The sequence below is a fragment of the Haliotis asinina genome, chromosome 4 (genome assembly GCF_037392515.1).
Source record: "Haliotis asinina isolate JCU_RB_2024 chromosome 4, JCU_Hal_asi_v2, whole genome shotgun sequence".
In the NCBI taxonomy this organism is placed as follows: domain Eukaryota; kingdom Metazoa; phylum Mollusca; class Gastropoda; order Lepetellida; family Haliotidae; genus Haliotis; species Haliotis asinina.
Genome location: NC_090283.1, coordinates 100,068 through 118,533, shown reverse-complemented (window position 1 = coordinate 118,533; position 18,466 = coordinate 100,068). Strand labels below are relative to the sequence as shown.

At 41.5% G+C, this 18,466-nt stretch overlaps 1 long non-coding RNA gene across 1 annotated transcript; it reads left to right on the top strand.

The window, feature by feature from the left end:
- The first annotated feature begins 7,043 nt into the window (after positions 1 to 7,043).
- On the top strand, positions 7,044 to 17,037 carry LOC137282037 (uncharacterized). The gene is made up of 3 exons (XR_010956784.1): positions 7,044 to 7,320; positions 16,105 to 16,160; positions 16,392 to 17,037. It is a non-coding gene; the product is annotated as an uncharacterized lncRNA (long non-coding RNA).
- Positions 17,038 to 18,466: the final 1,429 nt, after the last annotated feature.

Here is an 18,466-nt window from a genome sequence, read left to right as displayed (position 1 = left end):
GCACAAGGTCAAAACCATGTTTACAATTTACCTTAATTAAAATGTATATTCCTAAACTTGTAGAATTATTGAATAAATATTACTTTCAATTATATGTTACTATTGTTTAAAAGACATTTTGCACCTTTTTATAGAGAATTATGAAGTAAAGAGGCAGATGGAAATAGATTAGAAAATTGGCCATACCTGGAAAACGAAATGGTGCTTCCACCTCAGCAACAGCAAGTGAAGTGAGGTGGGAAACAGGTGGCCAAAGGAAGTCAGGACAGAGGGCACAATAGCCAATAAGAACATAGGTAGCACATCAAAGGAAGTCTTTGATGTGTCCTATTAATAGAAAGGGAAACTCCCAAAGAATGGGTTACCTGGCTAAAAATAGAAAGGAAGTGAAGGGAAATCCTTGTTGACAAGGCTCCAGAAACAGAAGAAAAAGGTGAAGATGTACAGAGGTGGCATTCAACAGCAAGACACAGACAACATGGAACAAATGAACATTGAACAGATAATGATGTCTATGAAATATGTGATTAATGATTTTTATGAATTATGCTGTGAAAAATACAGTATTAATAACATACTGCTACATACACATTATGGTGCCCGTCCCTTAGGGCTCTAGGAAACACACCGTCGTACCGTCAGACGAACACACCCTTCTGGCCTTCCCTGGACACCTTTCCTCATGAATCCAAAGCCGGATAGAGGCGACGCACTGCATGGTTCACAGTTTCCACGTCTTCTTCTTTAAATGGCGCAGAGGGTATCCCCCCTCTGTGGGCAATAACCTTGCCCTCCGGTTCAACCTTCGCCACCTGGTGTCCCACGACCAGCCCTGTGTTTTCTTCTCCGTCCTGACGTAGAGGCGCAGAACAACCACCGTGTCTGAAGGAAGAAACTTCTCCTCCCGAATTAATCGGCGCCATCTCGTAACTAGGAGTGCCCCTGGCATCTCTCCTACCCCTCACTCTCCGGGTTAACCATCTCTTAAACCTGTGGTATCCTAAAACTATCCCTATGATACTAACTACAATTACTATAGCCAATATGGCATATGGCCATTTTGGATCCTTATCCTCTATAACCTGATTCTGCATTCCCTTCAATTCATTTACTAACTGGTCCATTGATATTGTTTCTAGGTCTTTTAACTGATCTGGCAATTTCGTTGTGTTCATCGTACTGAGGGTAGAATGAACCGGTTCCCACCATTTTAGACTTGTAATATTAAATACCTTGATAGCTTCAAAGAAAAATTCTTCTACATGAAATTGACTTTGTTTCTGGTAATGTGGTGGCAATGTCACGTGATCATTTGAGGCATAACAGCCTATATTTAGCCTCACGATGCCTAATGGAGGTTCAACAATGACTGTCGAGGCTACTGCTACATTATCGTGGCAGATAACAGAGAAGCTTAGTTTTCTCATGGTTGTAACTACCCACACGCCATCAGATAAGTATTCTGCTAAAGGTAAGACAGATTTCAACCTGATAATGGCTTTGCATTTGTCTTCAAAGTCAGCTTTCTTATTCACGAATAACGTAGTGATACACAACTTACTTAGGTTTATAGGATAAACAGGGTTTTTAATAGAACAATAACCAGTCACGGGCCTAGTACATTTTTCTAATTCCTCGGAGGTAAGTAATACAAATTTAGTCCGCTCCACATTTACCGCAAGTGAATCTGCTTCGAGCTGGTGTTGTGCCACCATGTTATCTAATTCATTAGATTGGAGATTCTCCATAAACCTGGGTACTGGTAGATTATGAACTTTATAAACTTCATACTTTCCACTAACATCTAGCAAAGGAATTTTTAAAATCACTAAGATCTCATGTTCATATATAACTGTAGAACTTTGCAAAGTTCTACAAAAACGCCATAACTCTTTGCTAGGATCTTGTGGCAATTGCACTGTGCGAGGCAAGTGGGTACTAATATCGATGAGTAATTTCTTCAAATTAGATGGGGTAATAGTACTTGGTGTCAATTTTCCTAGTGCCAGGATGTTCAACTGTAACTGTAAATGTTGTAGATAAAACATTGTTTTCTGTATAACTTCACGAATTTCTCCAACGACCAACGAACATCCCAAATACACTATTACATAATGTTCAAACTTTAACATTCTATCTTCTAATGTTCTGGTGATATTCAGGAACTTCATGTCCACTTGGTGTAAATCATCTGCCAGTTCATTGATCATATGCCTATTTTCTGAAATTTCAACCCTGGAAGTGTTCAGTATAGAGAGACTTTCTTCCACAACATGCGTTAGAGCTTTCTGATTCCTAAACAAAATTTCCACATTCTTATGTATTGCTTCCAGGTCTTCCTCAGATACTGTGCCAAACAGAAAACTCAGTGCTTTTCCTACATAGGGCAGTACTGATCGTTTAGATCTGCCTTTACTTAATGTTTGAAAGTCTTCAAACATTTCCCTTAGCTTCATTTGTGTAGCTCTCAGTGATGAAATATCACTGCTTAAACCGCTGAATAACACAACAATATCCTTCTTAGTTGGGTTGTAATTGCGACTGACTATGCTATTTGTAACTGATGCAACTCCCTCTATATCTGCTTCTAACTTGTCAATAAGCCGTTCATAAAGTTTCAAGTCTATAACAAATGTCACCAGCCAATGCGACCTCTTTATGGAAATATCCTTCACCTTACGGAACACTACATTTTCACGTATTAATAGTGAATTAACAATGGTTAACCCTAAGAGGAAGAATATTACCGCTGCTGTCATGCTCCTATGAACAGAGACAACAACATACAACCTATCATATATGTTTGATTCCTACATCCCACCCTAGGATGATTCATCACTACAAAAGGCTTACAATCGCCTCTAGTAATCGTTTCGTCTTTGCGTTGTGTTCCTTTTTTGTATTACCAACTGCTTCTGTGTCCCGTCTATTACTGTCATTAACATTGATCTCAATCAACTCAGTGTCTGTATCATTCAGTCCGTAATTGTCATTATCACTGTCTGATTCACTTCTTTCTGGTAATACTACCAAGGTTGCCTTTCGATGGGCTCTATTGTTTCCTTATTGCATTCTTTCGCTCTATGTCTCGGAATGTCACATTTGAAATATTTCTTCGGAATCCTGTAATGGTCTACTTTCATAGGCTCCGGTGTAACCCTACCTATTCTATCACCAAGTTCACGTGTTCCTAACCTCAAATCAAATCTCCCTTGTAAATGTTGCTCTTTAATCACTACTGCCCATGTACCGCGACTACTTTGAAACGCCACCAATCTGATTCTGTCATCGGGAATGTCGGCTAAACTGACATACTTATACAGAGATTTGATCCACTCTTTAAACTTTCTAGGTTCGCCTTCATATGGCTTTACATACTGGGACAGGCTTTGAGATGTTATTACTTCAGCTAATTGTCCTACCCGTGACTCCACCGTCACCGACAATGCTCTCATCCCAGCCATTATTGTTTCCGGGAGATGTCCCAACTGAACAGCAATATGCCCAAACAGAGTTTCAATATTTTCTGCCATTTTTGTTATAATCCCTTGAATTTCCTATACACTAACCTTCAGTTTACGTAGCTACTTGTTTCTTCAAATAATACTGACTTACTTCCTCGGTAATACCTTACCTACTGTGTCAAATGCCTAACAATTACCAACAACAAACCCACAGTCAGAAAATGGTACCCGAGGAGAGATATGGTATCAGAGAGAAACCAAAAGTCACCTACCTAGTACTTGATGTCCTTGCCTGGATCCGGGTCACGGCACCAAAAGAAGAGGGAGTCCCTTACGTGTAACACAACACGATTCGTCAATCCAGGCTAATTTTATTGTAAGGAGAAAGTACAGTTTTAAACGGGCGATGGTTCTGGCTCTGGCTCTGACCCTCAGTCTCGCTCGGAACCTTTTCTGCTGTGGGCTGCTGGAGAGGTTGTTGGTTGTGTCTCGGTCGTCTGCCGCCTCTGCCGCCTCTGTCTCTTCTCTTAGAAAAACCTTCGTTCTTATGGGCAGAAGTGTGCGTCCTACTTTGAGCCCCCTGACCCAATTCGTGACCCTATCATCACGTTTTCTGTCAGGTATGTCGTACCGACATCTTTAAGCTGTTTGTCACATCTGGTCGTCGACACTTGGTCCATAGCCTCAGGCTGAAGTATCGGGTCGTGATCCTTCACCTACTATTCCAGGCTGTTTAACTGTCACAGTGCCCCACAATTTAGTACATGAACTACTTCTTTAGACCGATGGTCATCTATCAAGACTGTCCATCGTCAGCAAAAACATACACACACTTGTTAGCTTCAGTAACCAGTCCAAGCATACGTGACTCTCTTCAGGTAGCTTGACCCTCGTTACAGTTTTTCACCACATAGCTGTGTTACACTAAGTCTGTTAATCAGTATTTACTCACAATCATGTGTGCTTCTACCAGATTTCCTGAAGCAATTCCGCTTCGTAGGATTGTTGCTCCTGTAATTGTGAAAGCTTTGGTCAAGTTTTTCACCTTAGTTGGTTTGCCAGATGTTGTTCAGTCTGATCAGGGCTCAAACTTTATGTCAAAGGTGTTTCAACAAGCTATGTACCAGTTAGGTATTAAGCAAGTTAAATCTAGTGCTTATCATCCAGAGTCACAGTGAGCTTTAGAGAGGTTTCATCAAACTTTGAAGAATATGATCAAGACTTATTGTTTTGACACAGACAAAGATTGGGATGAGGGTGTGCATTTGTTGTTGTTTGCTGTCAGAGAGTCAGTTCAGGAAAGTTTAGGGTTTAGCCCCTTTGAGCTTGTGTTTGGTCACAGTGTGCGTGGGCCACTGAAGCACTTAAAAGAACAATGGCTCAATGACAGACCTGAGATCAATCTGTTAGACTATGTGTCTACATTTAGGGACAGGCTATTAAAAGCAAGTGAGTTGGCCAGAAGAAACTTGAAAGTTTCTCAAGATAAAATGAAGCTAAACTATGACAAAAAGTCAAAAGAGAGAAATTTCACTTGTGGTGAGAAAGTGTTAGTTTTGCTTCCCATTGCTTGTCAGCCACTGAGAGCAAGATATCAATTTCCATATGTTATTGACAAAAAGGTTAGTAACACAGACTATGTCGTCTTGACACCTGGTCGTCGTAAACAAAAGAGATTGTGTCATGTCAACATGATTAAGAAATATCATGACAGGTTAGAAACCAAACATGTCATTTGTATTGCCACACTCTCCCCAGTTTCTGATTGTACTAAAGACAATTGTGAAAATGTTGACAACATTGATGATTGTGTTAACAATGTGAAGTTCGATGATCTTAGTGATAATGTTTCACCAAAGTTGACAAAATTCTGTGTTAGCTCACCTTGATGAGAAACTATCACATTTGTCCTCTGAACAGAAAGTTCAGATGTCAGATTTGCTTTATGAGTTCTCTCACTTATTTCCTGATGTGCCTGGTCGAACTGATGTTGTTAGCCATGATATAGATGTAGGTGATGCTGTGCCTGTGAAACAACACCCATATCGGATGAATCCAGTGAATCGTGAAATTCTACGGAAGGAGGTGAAATACATGCTGGACAATGACATTATTGAACCCAGTGACAGTTCGTGGAGTTCACGATGTGTTCTTGTGCCGAAGAGTGGAGGTGGTTGGCGCTGCTGTGCTGACATGAAAGCTGTCAATGCACTGTCACAAACTGACTTGTATCCTATTCCGAGAGAGGACGATTGCATTGATCGCATTGGTCAAGCCAAGTATATGAGTAAGTTTGACTTACTGAAGGGCTTCTGGCAGATTCCACTCACAGACCGTGCGAAGAAAATATCGGCATTCGCTACACCAGATGGACTGTATCAGTACAAAGTGATGCCGTTTGGTCTGAAGAACGCTCCAGCGACATTCCAGAGACTCGTCAACAATGTCACATCAGGCCTTGATCGTGTCGAGGCGTACATGGATGATGTCATCGATTACGACATGGAGTTGGATGACCATCTGAAAAGGACTCGTGCTTTCTTCGAAAGACTGTCTGAGGCGAAGTTAACTCTGAATCTCGCCAAGTGCGAATTCGGAAAGGCACAAGTGGAATTTTTAGGGCATGTTGTAGGGCACGGCCAGGTACAACCAGTTCATGCTAAAGTTGAGGCAATTGTACATATTCCAGTACCTCAATCTAAGAGAGAACTCATGAGATTCTTGTGTATGGCTGGCTATTACAGAAAGTTTTGTCAAAACTTCTCAGATGTTGTATTACTAACCTTTTGGGTAAAAAGGTAAAATTTCAGTGGGATAGCAGTTGTCAGACTGCATTTGAAAAAGTCAAAGCCATACTCATGAATTCTCCAGTATTGCAGGCACCAAATTTTGAGAAAGCATTCAAGTTGCAAATTGATGCAAGTGATGTTGGTGCAGGTGCTGTCCTTATTCAAGTGGATGATTCAGAGATTGAACATCCAGTTTGTTATTTTTCAAAGAAATTTGACAAGCACCAAAGAAATTATTCAACCACTGAGAAAGAGACATTAGGTCTTTTGTTAGCTCTACAGCGTTTTGAAGTGTACCTTGGTACCACCACTTTGCCAATTGAGGTTTTCACTGATCACAATCCCTTGACGTTTCTTCACAAAATGAAGAATAAGAATGAAAGACTTATGAGGTGGAGTTTGACCTTGCAAGGGCTCAGTCTTGTGATTAAACACATTAAAGGCAAAGACAATGTTTGTGCTGATGCACTTTCCAGGGTATAACTATATGATGACCTTTGTCATTGTAATTTTGGAAGACGTTTGCATATTACTCATATTATTACGTCATGTTATTATTGCTATGATTGTAACAGAAAGTTTCTGCGAAACTTTCTTTTCCTCAAGGGGGAGAGTGTTACAAGTGTGTATTTCCTGTGTATTTTGTTATTAATTCAGTAGTAATTGTGATTGTGTCACAATGTTTGGTGTTTTGGATAGTTAATATTATGGGTCACATTTCGTTTTAATATCTGGTCAACACTTTTAGCATTCTGGCATTCCGGAATTTACCTGCTCCTAGTTTTTGATGTTTCGCTTCCGGGATACTGTTTCAAGACCATTCTACAGTGTTGACGATGTTAGTTTGTGCCCGAACTTTCGGGAAGTGGCTTAGTTTATATAAATAGGCTGGTTGCCGTGTGGAGGGCGACACTCACACTGATATTCATACCTATCTGCTGGATTTACTTCTCTGCCACGCTTGGATATACTGCCAAAGCTTGAAATCCTGTCAACATTATCTGCTGTCGCACCGATCGCTTTGTTTACATTTCGCCATAGCTGTTCCCTCTCACATCAAGACTTTGGTGAGTTTGATATATTGTATTTTTGTGACCCACTGACTTAGATTTGATTTGTATTTGTAATCAGCATTGATATATTGACTTGTGACTCTGTATATCTCGCTCTCGTGGTTTATCAGTATATTATTTGAACGTAAACAACTTGTCTTGTTCTGTTTTGCTGGTTTACAAAGGTGATTTCATAAATAGTTTGTCACGGCAAATTCTTAACCATAACAGCGGCTATTGACTCTTGTCTCCGTGTGATGACATGAACTGCTTACAGACATTGTGAAGACTGTGTTGCTTTGTGTGAACGTTCCATATCTGACGACACTGCGTCTTCAGTCCTTCCACATAGTCATCTTTGTTAACCTCTGTGCATGTGCTCTGTGATGTAAACTTTATGTACATGTAAACCTTATTTCCAACAGGAGCACTCCGAATTATTACTTACTCTGTATTAGTTCATTACTTTGCCAGTTGATTAGTTAGTTAGTTAGTTAGTTGGATAGTTGGTTGGTTGGATAGTTTAGTTAGCCGATCCGTCAGTTAGGTAGTTAGTTAGTTAGAGAGTGTTACTGTCGTACTTACTTCCCTAGTGTTGTTATTATGTAAGTGAAAAAAAAAAGTCTTGATCGCGACCTTAACTCTTACCCCCTGTCAATATTCAGTACCCTTTAACTGCAGGGATAAACCTGGCTCAGAAAACATGTGAGATAAAATCTCACATGGGATCAAAAGCATGAGATTTTTTTAAATCTTATGAGATTTAACTGATCATGATCGTTCAGAAGAAATAGAAAACGAGACAAATAAGACATTGTCAAAATCAATTTCAAGTCAAGCAATCCTGATTTGCAATGAATTAAAAGTCTGTAGATCTACTAGCCTCACCATTGGTGTCTGCATTCTGGTTGTCATCAAGATCAGCGACTCTTTCAACATCAGTCAACCAGAGGCATATACTGCCAACTAGCAACTCTGAGGTCATAGATGAAGTTTATGTTTATCAAGAGAAAATATCAACTTATAAATTATTATTGCTACTGCATATCATACACCAGTTGAAAGGACTAATCTTACTGTTTATAAATATGAAAGTTATTTTCATCATATTTTTCACGTAATACGACTACAACTTAAATAAGTTAATTTGTAATGAAAATGCAGGCATACACATTTATATGTCTAGATGAACCAAAGAAGAAGAAGAAACTGGAGCCTTTTTTTTATTTGTAACAAGTCATGACATCCCCTTCACTTTTTCTTTCATATGTTCATTTATACTCGATCAGAAAATTGTTCTAGAAAGATTTCTGAAGTAATATGTATGGTCATGTATTTCCCGATATCAGTGGCAATTCGCTTGGTAACCTGATACAACAGCGTGAAAATCCTGCGTTTTAAAATCGATCGCACAATAAAGATTGAAATGGTAAATTATAATGTTCGTTAGATAATTTTTATGGGTACTGTTGTTGATTTTATTGTTCAGCTTATGTGATCTGTTTACTTATATCCTCTACGCATTGTTGATTTGCTCACTGAGAACTCGGATGTGGACCCGTTGCCGAAGCATGTGTGTGCGAAAAGTTATTTTTCAATAACATTGCGGAAAATGGTTTACAATGCTTATCTTGTCGATAAAAGTTGTCGGTCAAGTTGTTTCTTCGTTTTCTTTCGTAGTCTTTAAGAATTTAAATATTTTAATATCGAATAAGATGGTTTCGTTAGTAGCCGCCCTTTGTGTGACGCTGCAGAACACAACTTCCGAATGCGAACTCTGTACACCGTCGCACTGTGCATAAACAACACAGTACTGTGAAGTTCAGAGTTTGCCATACTCCTTTCAGCGCAGTTCATTCTGTGCAGCACTGTGTGACGATGTTCGATGTTCCATACCAGAAGTTATGTTTCGAAGATTAAAAATAGGTAGAAAGCAACGGAAATATCTTTGACAGGACACAATAACGACAAATCCTTTCTCAGTAAAACAGATTTATAAACTTCCTATCATACAGGTGAGCAGGGTGCGATTTTAAATCGCTGCAGGTAGATTTGAGTGCGACTTTAAAACAACTAGTGTGATAAAATCGCGATATCGCGGCCCAAGTCAATCCCTGTAACTGTGGGAATATATCGTATATCCCTGCATTTTATTTGCATCCCTGCCACAGAGTAATATCTATATATATGGATGGGTGTGCATGCAAGTATGTGAGTGTGAATGGTGTACTAAACCTCATTAGATATTAAAACATGAACTGAATACATAGTCCATCCTAACCAAGTAAACTGTTAAGAAGTCTGTGTTAGAGTAGGTTTGTGTTCAGTGATTCCCAACTTGTAGGTACTATTGTCTCTACTAGTTAAAGAGTAACTTAGTCGTCCCTGTGCTTCCCATACACATATTCCAACTGCGTGCGTGTACATACAATTGCACTGCCACCATCTGCGTAACTAACACTTACCACTAACCACTAGAAGTACCTTTGTATTACTTCTAAGTTTTAGTTAGCATCGTTCCGGGGTTAGTCCATACCTAGACATTAATCTTTGTGGTCAAGATATATACATATTGTTACAGTGCTGGTTACCTTTATCAGTCAAGGGTTATGTTGGTTGGTAAATTGTTAACTCACACCGTCTTTCTCTGATGGTTAGCCATCATCCTCTCTCATTAGCCTCCGTGCACACGTCTTGAATGTGTGCTTAATGTTTCCTTAGCATATGTTTCACGGTCTTACAGTGTAGTATACTAGGCTGAGTGTAGTATCCATGGACAGAACCCATCTCGTGCGTCTGTATTTCATATAAAAACAAATTGTTTGTATCACTATCTCAGGTGCTTCATGTGCGCCATACCCAATAGAAATTCCTGTTAAGGGATTAAACTTCACTTCAGAGGTTTATAACTCATCCAGAATAATGGCAACACCGAATATGTCAAAGGAGGAGGTAGATCAGCTGGTTTCTTCTTTGAAAAAGTTAGGTTTACATCCTAAAGCTGAGACACCAGAAGACTTACTGCAATGGATCACTTTGGTAAGCATAGTCCCAAACTAGAGGAACCAGCAGCTGCACACACCCAGCCTCTACCGGCCACAGTAACTTCAGCCAAGTCCCCACAACTACCTTACTTCTCAGGTGACAGGACGGGAGATGCAGACTTTGATCAGTGGATGCATGAGTACACATGTATGCGTTCTCACTACTCTATGGACATTGTGCTGGAAGCAGTCAGACGTTCCCTTCGCGGCAAGGCTGCCAGGGTTGCTATGCACGTCGACAAGGATGCACCACTAGACGCCCTCGTCAGTAAGCTCGATAGTGTATTTGGTAATATGCATACCGAACATAACATCATAGCCCAGTTCTACACGGCTAAGCAAGGAGATGAAGAAACTGTAGCAGAATGGTCCTGTCGCCTAGAGGATATTCTGAGCCAAGGAGTTATCCTTGGTAAGGTCAATAATAGTGACGCAGAAGAGATTCTCCGGGACACACTGTGGACTGGTCTTCGAGCTGATCTGAAAGATCTGTCTAGCCACAAAATGGATCAGGATGTTTCATATGAGCAGTTCCTTAAGTACCTCCGTCAAATTGAAGATGATCTGCTGAAGAGGAAATCAACCTCCAAGAAGACGTACGCAACCAATAAAACAGCTGTCAGCACAGATAACGCAGAACTCAAAGAGATTAAGGGTTTATTAACATATATGTCAGCCGAAATAGCAACTCTCAAGGCACAAGTGGACAAGAATGACAGGCAAGAAAATGAACAGGGTCAGTCTTCCACGGGTCAAGGACAAGGTCAACAATGGCAGATGCCCCCTAGGCAATGGACTCGACCTCCCAGGACTAGAGCAAGTCAACCCTCCTTTGCACGACCCCCGCGTGGCCGAGGGACCCCAGTGCCACGCCATGGACCCCAACCCTTTAAGGACATCCCAAGATGCTATCGATGTGGACTGCCTGGACATATCCAGAGGGGATGCAGAGCAGTCATTGATGGAGACTCTTTAAACTACCACAGGCCTGTGGGGAGGGGCGGCCCATGGGCCTAAGACATGTCACCAATCAACAGATAACAGCCGAGATGGTAGGGGATCCAACAGAGAGCACAGTGACCATTAATGGGGTCAAGTGCAAGGCTCTACTGGATACAGGGGCAACCATCTCATCTATATCAGAGACATTCTACAGGCAGAACTTCCCTGATGTTCCTCTCGAACCGCTAAAGCAACTTCTACATGTAGAATGTGCCAATGGAGAACTCCTGCAGTACCTGGGACTAATTGTGGTTGACCTGGAAGGGACTGGAAGCACATCTACCAAGATAAACTCAATATTACTCGTAGTGCCAGACAGCTCGTACAATACGAGAATACCAGTCACGCTAGGCACAAACATCCTCTCTATCTACCTAGACCAATGCAAGGATCAGTATGGATCAAGATTTCTACAACATGCAGACCTACACACACCTTGGTACCTAGCATTCCGTAGCATGCTGCTCAAGGAGAGAGAACTTGCAAGGAACAATTACTCAGTTGGGAAAGTTAGAAGCGCTGAACCAGGTCACAAGATTATCCCAGCCAACTGTGAGATCCACACTGCTGGCTATGTTGATAGACCCCTACCCTATAAATCGACTAATGTTGTTGCACAGCCTACCTGATGACCTTGACATCATACCCACCTTAGTATCTTATGATGGAACTGGACAGAAGATGCTTGTTGATGTACATGTTTCCAATCTTACTACTCGCTCTGTGTCCGTTCCCAGTCGTGCCCTTCTATGTGAGTTGCAAGTCGTGACGTTAGAAGACATACCACAGACTGCTTCATCACCGAATGTATCTGGAGATACTTCCGTCTTGGACCTCATGGACTTCAATGAAACAGCTGTTTCAGAGGGAGAGCTCGCACAGGGAAAAGAAGTCATCAAGGACTACTTGGATGTATTTCCCTTAGGAGATACCGACTTGGGACACACAGACAGGGTCAGACATCGGATTGAACTTACAGATGACAATCCATTTAAACAGCGTTATCGAAGAATACCACCAGCTATGTACGAAGAAGTTAAAGATCACCTCAATCAACTACTTCTCTGTGTTGTCATCAGACATTCTCATTCCCCATGGTCTTCCAATGTTGTTCTAGTATGTAAGAAGTCAGGAAAACTTAGACTTTGTGTGGATTTTCGCCAGCTGAACCAGCGGACCGTTAAGGACAGCTACGCTATCCCCAGGATTGAAGAAATGTTTGAAGCTCTGTCAGGTTCAAGCTTTTACAGTACCTTGGATATGAAAAGTGGATACCACCAAGTAGAAATAGAGGAGACGCACAAGCAGCGAACTGCCTTTACTGTTGGGCCGATGGGATTTTATGAGTACAATCGCATGCCCTTTGGATTGTGCAACAGTCCAGCGACTTACCAAAGACTCATGAACGAATGTTTTGAAGTCCTACCTCTATGTCTCATATACTTAGACGACATCATCGTATTCTCATCGACAATTGATGAACATCTAGAACGGTTGAGCCAAGTATTTCAGCGAGTCAGGGAGACAGGACTGAAACTTTCACCCAGAGAAGTGTTCATTTTTCAAGAAGAAGATCAAATTCCTTGGCCATGTTGTCTCTGAAGATGGAATATCAGCTGATCCAGACAAAGTGGAGAGAGTTCTAAACTGGCCAAGGCCTAGCAATTGTTCTGAAGTTCGCCAATTTCAGGGATTTGCAGGGTATTATCGTAAGTTTGTGAAGGATTTTGCCAAGATTGCCAAGCCGTTATCTGCACTCATGTCACATGGAAAATCCAAGAATTCCAAGAAGTCACCTGATCAACCATGGAAATGGGAACAAGAACAAGAACAGGCCTTTGTACACCTCAAGACACTGTTGGCTTCACCACCCGTCCTTGCATACCCAGATTACAGTAAACCATTTGAAGTACATACAGATGCCAGTAGGCAGGGACTTGGAGCAGTGTTGTACCAGGAACACGATGGAGCCAAAAGGGTTATCAGCTATGCGAGTCGGGGACTAATCGAGTCAGAAAGCAACTACTCAGCTCATTGACTGTAGTTCCTTGCACTGAAGTGGGCAGTTAGTGAGAAGTTCCACGATTATCTCTTTGGAGCAAGGTTTACAGTACTGACTGACAACAACCCCCTTACCTACGTCCTCACCAGTGCCAAATTGGATGCTACAGGCCACCGATGGCTTGCAACTCTCTCCGCCTACAATTTTGACATCCACTACCGACCTGGAATGAAGAACGTAGATGCAGATACTTTGTCGAGATTGCCAGACCTGGGACACCAAGAAGACATTTCCATGGATTCTGTAAAGGCCATCTGTGGTATTGTTCACGCTCAACCATTTGTGGAATCACTGTGTCTCACAGCAAAATCATTAGAGGAGGACCTCCACATGACAGAACATGATCTACATGGGATGACAGACAGGGACTGGCGTATGGCACAAGCTGCCAATGCAACATTAGCTTCTTGGATACAAGCAGTACGAGACAAGAGACAGCCGAGAAGAGAAGAGTTTCCTCATACACTGGCCAATACATGCTTATATCGGAGCTTCCATTCTCTTGTTCTTCAACGTGGGATATTGTATTGTCAAATCAGGGTAAATGGAGATACAAAAGATCAACTAGTGTTACCATCCAACTTCATCAATGATGCACTGCAAGGCCTTCACAATAATATTGGTCATCCTGGGCGTGACAGAACCCTTTCATTAATTCGAGACAGATTCTACTGGCCTGGCATGCAAGCAGATACTGTCGATTGGATCAAGAACTGCGACAGGTGTCTCAGGAGGAAAACACCTACTAATGTCTGTGCCCCTCTCGTGTCCATCACCACGTCACAACCATTGGAGTTAGTCTGCATGGATTTTCTCACCCTAGAGGCTTCAAAGGGAGGATTTCAGCATGTGCTCGTGATCGCCGATCATTTCACAAGATATGCTTTAGCAGTGCCAACGAAGAACACTACAGCCAGGACCACGGCAGAAGCATTCTACAAAAACTTTGTCCTTCATTATGGAATGCCCATGAGAATCCACAGTGACCAAGGAGCTAACTTCATGAGTCGAATGATGAAAGAACTCTGTATCATCCTAGGCATAGCCCAGTCGAGAAGTACACCATACCATCCGATGTGTAATGGAATGACAGAGCGCTTTAACAGGACCCTACTTAACATGCTTGGTACTCTGAAGCCAAATCAGAAGCGAGACTGGAAAGGATTTGTCGGTCCACTTGTTCATGCTTACAATACAAGCAGACACGAGTCAACAGGCTATTCCCCTGACATTCGAGTGAGAGGTGCAACAATCCAGTCTGGAGACCGAGTGCTGGTAAAGATTCTTGCTTTAGAGGGAAAACACAAGTTATCTGACAGGTGGGAAGAGGATCCGTATGTAGTTCTTTCTCAACCTAACCTGGACATACCAGTGTTTGTAGTAAAGAAGGAAAACGGAAATGGAAGGACAAGGACCTTGCATCGTAACCTCCTCTTACTCATAGGATCTTTATCAGCTGAGGACAATGGAGAACCTACAAGATCAGCTTCAACTCAAGGACTGGACACCCAATTAGAGCCAGACTTTGAGACAGAACCATCAGTGTCGAATCAGGATGAATTGCTTGTTGGACTTCCAACGGAGCCTGGTGATCCTACTGTCGCCAGCGAAGAATCCTTGGAAGGTGATTCTATCTCACAATCTGAAGGTGACAACCTGATGAGTGTAGAGGTAGCTAGCCATCCTTCTGGTGGTGACGACCATGTGCCACGGGAACCAGATAATCCCGGTACAGCAGATGGCAGAGAAGAGGAAGCAGCAGATGTTAGTGTTTGTGAGGAAGAGGACACAGACCCAGGAAAAGGAGTCACTACTCCTGTGCCCGTGAATGACAGACAGAGGCCAAGTCCAAGACCCAGACTAAGGTCAAGTCCAAATCCAAGACCAAGACCAAAACCACCACCAAGGAGGTCACTCCGACAGAGACGGTCACCGGAGTGGCAATGCTCAGGAGACTATGTAATGAGCCAGACCATAGTAGATGATCTGGGGGACAGGGCTCAACTCATTGAACAGCTTGCATCAGCTGGTATCTTTGAGCGGATTGGTGGTGCAATGTCGCAACTAATTGTCACCTTACTCAACAATGCCAATAAATGACAGGGACGTCATTTAAGTGAAGGGGGGAAGTATGTGCCAGACTCATATGTGTGTATATATATATATATATTTGTATATAGTTGTTCTTAGGTATCAATCATAGCACTGTTTCCATTTGATAACAATGGACACTTAAAGAATCTTAGCAATGTTTTTACACTTCATTTTACTCTTAGTCCATACCTCTGCATAGTAGGCCTTATTGACACTCAGTCTAATCTCCACTAATTGTCAATGTCACACTGCATGCTTTCAACACTCTTTGCCACAACCCTCAAGTCATTTCTATTGTTCGCTGATAGGCCAAGCTGACCACTGTTTAACACAAAGTTCAGATTTTAAGCTCAGATGCTGTCTTGCTTCATTGAGAGCAACACATAACTACGGTCGTGTGATGATTTAAGGTTGGTCCATATTGTATAAAATACTGTATATATGGATAATTTCAATGGAAAATTGATGCATATGTGGTATATTATCCGTAGTTCCGTGTTTGATTTGTGTGGCGGATGCAGTTGTACTCTTAAACCTCACTTTATAGCATATCACTTGTATAGAGACTCTTTGCATACATTGTTATTTGCCATGCAGATCTGTGGTCACTCAGAAGGATATCTGCTTCTATCAGCTTGGGTACCACCAACCTGGTATGTAATACCTAAATGTATATCATGGATGTATTAATTATAACATTTCCTGAAGGCACCTATAGTTTTTATGATCGCTGCATATTTATATCGATGTTATGTACCATTATACCTTGTGACATAGTTCAAATATATTTGAGCAGATGAATTCTATATATTTATTGAGTGATCTAAATATGTACATACATTATCTGCTTAATTGTATTTAATATATTTCCTGTGTTCTTTCAGGCTGCTTAATAACCAGAGTAAAAATAAACACATCAGCCTCACAACCCACAGCTGTTTGTATTTGTTGTCAACGGGATGCAAACATAGTGCTGTTATACAGACGTTGCTGAATACAAAGTACCCCCTTCCGCATTCCAGTGTGGAAACTTATGACTAATGGTACTGTTTGGAAAATACAAGATAAAAACTGGCTATAGACTGCCAACAACAGAAGGCAGATGACCATTCGATGGGGACTTACTGTACCTTTGCTACCTGCATGGACCCTAGTTGGATTTACACCATCCCCTCAGTTGTTGCACATTGTAAATAATGGTAACCCAAATTGAAATAACAAGAATACTACTTTTAAAAATCCTGGAAAGTTTAAATTGACTTTGAATGTGTTGGGACTTTCACACCCTGTCAGGAGGACTATAATTTTACAGTACTTTAAGTCAGCTTGAGGGTACAACCACTAACAATCTGAGTTATTAATTTAATCTTTTAATCTTAAAATGTCAGAGTTTACTATATATTTTGTGATCCATTGCCTTAGATTTTGTCTCATTTGTATATTGTATTTGTAATGGGTATTTGAAATTGAATTGTGACTTTGTATAACTTGCTCTCTTTGTTAAATAATACAATATCTGAATATTTTAAACTTGTCTTTGTTCTGTTTTGCTGGTTCACAGGGGATTTCTTACACCTTTTGTCATGGCAAATTCTTAACCGTAACAGGTGGTATCACTATGACTGACCGAACTCCTCTTCATGTTGTGCAAGGAAGGTTGGCAGGGCAGTACTACAGGGACTACATACCGACACCCTTTGTTAAACAGAGGTATAGTTATGATCCATGTCTGACATGCTGCTCGAAACTGTTCAGTGACTACAAGGGCAGGTAACTGTTGTGAATAGCACAATTACGGTTTTAGAATAATGATGTTCCTGTGTAGCAAGTCTTAATACTGTTGGTCTTAGCATCTTGTTTTAGCATGACTCTTACTGCACAACTAGGTACATAGTGGCATTGTTTCATTCATCCTACAGGGAGGAAAACGAACATCACTCTGAACGACATACTTCTGCAGACGTCCGAAAAAAAACCCTGACAACTTCATTGAAATACTTCAACACTTTCAGTGTTTTATATATATATATATATTGTAGTTATTGTTAGTTGTTGTATGAAATTGTAGTTAGAGCCCACCTTGAGACTGTGTTGAAAGAATAACAGAGGCGCAACTATGCATTTAATGGCCAAGGCTGTGGAGGTTCTTGTTGGCTACCTCAGTTTCAAATGGAATACTAATAACAGTCCTAAATGTTTCAACCTTGCGGGAACTTCTTTCGCCAACATAATTGTTACTAGCCAAAGGATGCCCAAATGATGGAAACGTCGCTGACCTATGTTGCTTGTGAAAAATGGGAACAAACACTGCCTGGCGCTCCTGTATTGCTCATCTCTAATTAATGCTAAGGCCTAAATGGCGGACGCCGCCAGGCCATGATACTTAACTGTTGACTGGATTCCCCACAGGATATCATGGGAAAGACTGGATTCCCCGCAGGAAATCATGGGAAAGACTGGATTCCAGTTGTTAAGAAGGTAAACCATCCGAAGTTCCCACAGGAAAGCAGGCAACCGGACACCCTAATTAACATATACATATCCTTGTGAGTTATGTAGAAAAGAGGTAGCCCACAAGAACCATGCCACCTAGCACAACAGTCCTACCCCACATCGACCCATCAAGGTCCGGGGTAGAATAGACCTTCAGCAACCCATGCTTGACATAAAAGGCGACTATGCTTGTCGTAAGAGGCGACTAACAGGATTGGGTGGTCGGGCTCGCCGACTTGGTTGACATGACATGTCATCGGTTCCCAGTTGCACAGATCGATGCTCATGCTGTAAATCACTGGATTGTCAGGTCCAGACCTGATTATTTACAGTCCGCCACCATGTAGCTAGAATATTGCTGAGTGTGGTGTAAAACTAAACTCACTCACTCCTACCCCACACCATACGGCTAAGGCTGAAGATACACGTACCCGCCATGATTGCCTCATAAGAATTGGCTTACCAC